Raw genomic sequence first — 6,000 nt, forward strand, 5'->3', positions numbered from 1 at the left:
CAAGCAGTCACAGTGAGGATGGAAAGGAGGTCACATTTTGAAGAACTATGAAGGAGGTGACTTACAAAGGGATGTGAAGAGTAGGTAATGGGGAGAGTCCAGGAAGTCACCCATATTTCTGCCTTGGGCCAATGGATGGTGTTGCCATTTGCTGGGACAGGAAAGCCAGGCAGAGTTGCTGATTTGGGAAGAACAATGGTGAGTTCAATGGAGGGGTAGCCTTGGAAGCATTATAGATGGGGAGGGAAAGTAGGTGGATGGTTGAAGGCCTTTGTTTTCTTTGTGCTACAAACGGGGAGCAGTGGAGATTGGGATGGGCATGGCAGACACTATAGCATAACCCATAGCACTTCTCCTCCCTTGCCAAAAGAGCCTCAGTTTCCTCCAGGAGTCAATGCACTCAGTCCCAAGATGTCATAATTAGTACAAATCAATTATGACTCTCTATACCCCTCTGTCACTGATTGGTATAGGAGTAGGTATGTATCTCCAATGGCTAATGAGACATAAGGGAGCGTCTGCTGCATCTTCTAGGAAACTTTTTCTCACAATAAGAGACATGTGTGAGGAGAAAGTCTTCCCGTCCCATCCTCTCACTGTACAGATATATTTTTCTCTGCCTGACCCTTTTATTTCTACTTGGGAGGCTGTTGGGAGGGAGTGTGAGGCTTGGAACTCCAGCAGCCATCTTGTCACCATGAGGAGACACACTGAGGATGGAGAATGAAAGACCAGGAAGAGCCTTGGTCCTTGATGACATCTGAGAACTGTCAAACCAGCTTTGGGATCCACTGTCTTCAGACACTTGTCTGGTACAAATCTGTGTCCTTACGATTTGAGCCACTGCCAGTTGGTTTTTCTGTTACTTGCAGCCAAATGCACGCTTATTGGTCCATGGGTTTTGAAATTTTGAAATCATTAAAGTGAGTTTAGAAAGAGGGAAAGCAAGCACAGTGTGGAGGGTTCAGTTGAGGATGAGGATCTCATAACAGCCTACAAGGTCCTCCACATTGGATCCCCCACTCACTCTCTGTTGTCTCCTCTTATTGCTCCCACTTCCTTACTCTATCCCAGCTACACTGGCTTTTTGCTGTTGGTTGAACATGCCAGGCACATTCCCACCTCAGAGTCTTTGTACCTGCTGTTCCCACTGCCTGGAATGCTCTCCCTCCAGATTCCTAAATGGCTTCCTCTCTCACCTCCTTCAGGCCTTAACTCGGAAGTCACCTTTTTAATGAGATCTTCTCTGGCAACTCTCTTCAGATTGAACCCTCTCCCAAGACTTTCTTATTCTCCTTTTCCTGCATAGCATTTACTATATCTTTTGTTTATTTATTTTGCTTATTGTCTTTCTCCATCAGAATGTAGCTCCATTTTATTCATTGATGTATCTCCCAAAGCTTACAATAGTGAATATAGACCTTCAATAAATATTTGGTGAATGAATGAATTTGTAGGAACTCCAGGAATGACAAGAAAGTATTGTTTTCTCTTGTTGACTTCAGCAGCATAAAGAATAAAAGTAGCTCCTGAGAAGATGGAGGCATAGACAGACACCCTGCATCTCCCTCCACAACTAAGAAGGAATACAACTACCTAAAACTAGAGACAACCAGAAGGTCCAGAAAATCAAGCTGCATGGAAGTCCAACAAACAAAGATATAAAGAAGAAATACTCATCCAGACAGGTAGGAGGGGCGGAGCCGGGGTGGAGAGGACACAGTGTGGTGGCGGCAGCAGTGGTGGCAGTGGCAGGCCAGCAGAAAGTGCAGTTACACATTTTTAAAAGTCAGGAGGGACACCTGGGGAGCGTTCCCAGCTCCTCACTGGACCATGCAGCTCACAGTCTCAGTGCCAGGGAAAATCAAGCCTCGTTGCTTCTGACTGTGCAAACCAGTGGGGGTTGGGGCAGAGGAAGAAACTGCCAGTCTTTCAGCAGAGTCTGCTTGTTTGAAGGGCCCCCATTGTCCTAGAATGTCTGCAGACCTATCCTCTCTCGTAACAATGGCCAGGGCAACAGTTAGAAGGGCACCGGTCCCATATGGAAGTGGGAGAAGTGCCTGGAAAAGGGGCGAGTGCTGGGCAAGTAGCATTGTTCTCTCTCAAACCCCTCCCCATATACAGCACCACAACGTGAAACAGGTCGCCCTGTACTGACGAATCCCTAAAGCTCTGCCCCTTTGCAACATAACAGGAGCAACAGCTCTACCTAAGACACAGAGGTAAACAAACACGGGAGCTTGTCAAGATGAGGAGACAGAGAAATAAGACCCAAAAGAGGAAATGGATCAAGGTTCCAGTGGTAGAAGTAAGTGACGAGGAGACAGCCAACCTAACAGACTCAGAATTCCAAACCTGGTGATAAAGATGCTCAGAGGCTTGACAGATTGCTTGAGTACAGCAAAGGCATAAAGGAAGAAGTGAAGGCTATCCTAAGTGAAATGAAGGAAAATCCACACAAAACCAATGGTGAAGGGAAGAAAACCAGGGTTCAAATCAGTGATTTGGAATCTAAGGAAGAAAAAAAAACAGTCAGCCAGTACAAAATGAGGAAACAAGAATTGAAAAAATGAGGAGAGGCTTGGGAACCTCTGGCACAACTTTAAACCTGCCAACATCCAAACCATAGGGGTGCCAGAAAAAGAGGAAAAGCAACAAATTGAAAACTTATGTGAAAAAATAATGAAGAAAAACTTCCCAAATTTTGTGAAGGAAATAGATATACAGGTAGGTCCAGGAAGAACGGAGAATCCTGGGCAAGCTGGACCCACAGGGGACCACACCAAGACACATCATGATTAAAATGCCAAAGGTGAAAGATAAAGAGAGAATGCTAAAAGCAGCAAGAGAAAAGCAGAGAGTTACCTACAAAGGGGTGCCTATAAGACTATCAGCTGATTTTTCAAAAGACACTTTGCAGGCAAGAAGGGACTGGCAAGCAGTATTCAATGTGATGAAAAGCAAGGACCTACAACCAAGATTACTCTACCCAGCAAAGCTATCATTTAGAGTGGAAGAGAAGATGAAGTGCTTCCCAGACAAGGTAAAGCTAAAAGAGTTCATCATCACCAAGCCATTATTATATGAAATGTCAAAGTGTAACAGAACCTATGGGCTGCTCTGATTGAAACAGAACCCATGGGCTGTTCAGTTAGGGGCCCAATTGCCCACTGCCAGAAGCATAACTCAATACCAGAGTTTAGTGAAAAAAAATAATTATTTATTTAATGGTTATATAGATTTAGATTATTTGCGGATTTCTGCCATTAAGTTTTATTTTCTTTAAAACACTCACAAACACATAGTTCTGCCTCCTGCTACCAAACCAGGCTAGAAAAGTTAGAGATACCGTTTCCCTACTTCCTAGACACAGTTCAGCTTTACAGGTAGCTGCCAATCATTCGATCCTGATTGGGGAGGTTTTGCCTGTGTTGTGGTGCCTGCCAGCTTTTAATGCAGAACTGCGTGGCGATCCCAGCCTCCTTGTAAACTGCATGGCGTTCTCCCTTTCCTTTCCAAAACTGCATAGGTGTTCCCCCTTTTCAAAGCCACATGATGTTCCCTTAAAAAAAATGTCTGCTGCTTATTTTTAAATCCCTTACTGCATCCTGTGATGCAGTGGGCATGGTAACCAGTTCTGACCATTCACAGAACCTTACACAGGCTCTGTGTGCTCTTTCCTTACCATCCCATGGTCCAAAACCCCCTCCCATCTTCTTGGGGCCTTGGAAGTATCAAAGCCATTTGTGTAACAAAGACAGTAGCCACTAACCACAGGCATGTGAAGGCATCTTAAAAGCTGTTTTCTTTCCCCATTCCCCAACCTGCAGACTCTGGGGATTTTTGGAGACTCCCGCTCTATAACAAAAGGGACTTACTTAAGAAAAAGAAGATCAAAATGACAACAAACTCACAACTATCAACAACTAAATCTAAAAAATAAAAACGAAATCCAAGTAAGCAAACCAGAATAGGAACAAAATCATAGGTATGGGGATCATTTGGAGGGTTATCAGCTGGGAGGGGCATGGGGGAGAAATGGGGAAATGGTGCAGGGATTAAGAAGCATAATCGGTTGGTACAAAATAGACAGGGGATGTTAATATAGGAAAGGGCGAAGCCAAAGAACTTATATGCATGACCCATGGACATGGACTAAGGGGGGTGGGATTGCTGGAGGGAAGACGGGTACTGGGCAGAGGGGGGCAAAGGGGAAAAAAATTGGAACTACTATAACATACTTAAAAAAAATAAATAAAAGAATAAAAGTAGCCCTGGCCAGTGTGACTCAGTTGATTGGAGTGTCATTCTGTAAACCAAAAGGTTGCAGGTTCAATTCCTGATCAGGGCACATGCCTAGGTTGTGGGTTCGATCCCTGGTCAGGGCATGTACGAGATGCAACTGGTCTATAATTCTCTCTCACGTGGATATTTTTGCCCCTCTCTCTCCCTGACCCCCAAAACCAATGGGGAAAAAATGGCCTTGGATGAGTATAAAAAATTTTTAAAAAAAGAATAAGAGCAAACTTCTGGACTGATTCAGGGGTGGGGCTTTGCTCAGAGTAGGTATTGGAAAGACAGCCAGAGAGGCAGGGCTTGGAAGGGCTTCTCTGGCGTAGGGTCTCTATGTCTGTGGTATCAAGACACACAGTGTGGCGTTTGAGAGCATGGACCCCAGGACCCGTATGTCACCCTTCCCACCAGCCGGCCCCAGCACACAGAGATCTCCTTGCCCTGCCTCCCTCCTGGGTGATGCTCCTGTTCCCAGCCCTGCCTTCTACCTCGCTGACACATCTCCCCTGGAATTCTGATTCAACAGTGGTGCTTAGCCACACACCCCGCCTCCTCCAGCCCAGTCTCCCCCTTCTAAGAAGTCCTGCGCTGAAACTGTTTCCCTTCCAGAGCCCTCAGCGGTTTCTGGTTTGTTTGATCTCCAACCCAGCTGCTAGCCTCCACCCACTCCCTGCTCCAGGGCACCCCCAAGGCTGGGCCCGAGGAGACACTCGGTAAACCCTTAGGGAAAGGTCCTGCTATTTCAAGGAGAGGCATTTAGAGCCGAGCATCCCTTTGGGGTGTTCCATAAAATGGCGCTGGCCCACCTTCCTCCGTTTCTCCTGGGGAGGAACATATGCTTTCATACAGGCTGTCACATTGACTCTTCCAAGAACCCCACTGAGTGGGTGCTGTTATTACCAGTTTCCAGATGAGGACACTGTGGCACAGAGAAATGTCGGAAGCTGCCTGGAGCTACACAGATGGATGCAGAGATGGGCTTGGGGCTTCTGAGTTTTCCCAAGGAGAAGAGAGAACCCCCTTCCCCCTTCTCTGCCAGCCACCTCCCCCATCTCCTTTTGTTCAGAGCCAGAACCCTCAGCTCCAGAGATAAAGCCAGAACCTGATCTGTGTATTTTGCGTGAACAAAAGCATGGGAGCTCTTCCTAACAGGCTTGCTGGAGGCACCAGCATGTATATCTATGACGTCCAGTCTCCCTGGAGTCCCTTGGAGGTCGTTAGGGATCAGAGAGCCAGCACACCCCTTCCCATCTCCTTCCTGGGTTTCCCTCCGCGGCAGTGGCTCAGGCCTGGAGTTAGCTGGATCACTGCCTAGCTGCCTAGCTGCTGTGCATGGGGGAAAGGTCGGACTTCCTGTGACATTTCACAGGCACCTGGATCTCTCCCACCCCCAGCTCCCTCCTCCAGTCTCAGCTTCTTCTCACCACTCCCCTAGGGTTTTGTGAAGCTGGACTGCGCTGTCTCTGCGGGCCTAGGGGCAGGAAGCCCTGTGGGTAGAGGCAAGACCTTTCCAAAACGGAGGCCATTTCCCGTGCTGTGCAGGAGACCTTCCCTTTGTCCAGATCCAGACCCCACTTTTCAAGAGCCTGCTCCCTGGCCTGGACGACTGCCATCCCTGAGAGCTCCTGTTGGGTTTGGGGGAAGGGAGGGGAGTGAGGACAGGGAATTTATTAGCTCCCTCCTTGAAAGGTCACCAGGGCAGCCGGG

This window comes from Furipterus horrens, unplaced genomic scaffold, assembly GCF_987537825.1.
Source record: "Furipterus horrens unplaced genomic scaffold, mFurHor1.1.pri manual_scaffold_6, whole genome shotgun sequence".
NCBI classification, from domain to species: domain Eukaryota; kingdom Metazoa; phylum Chordata; class Mammalia; order Chiroptera; family Furipteridae; genus Furipterus; species Furipterus horrens.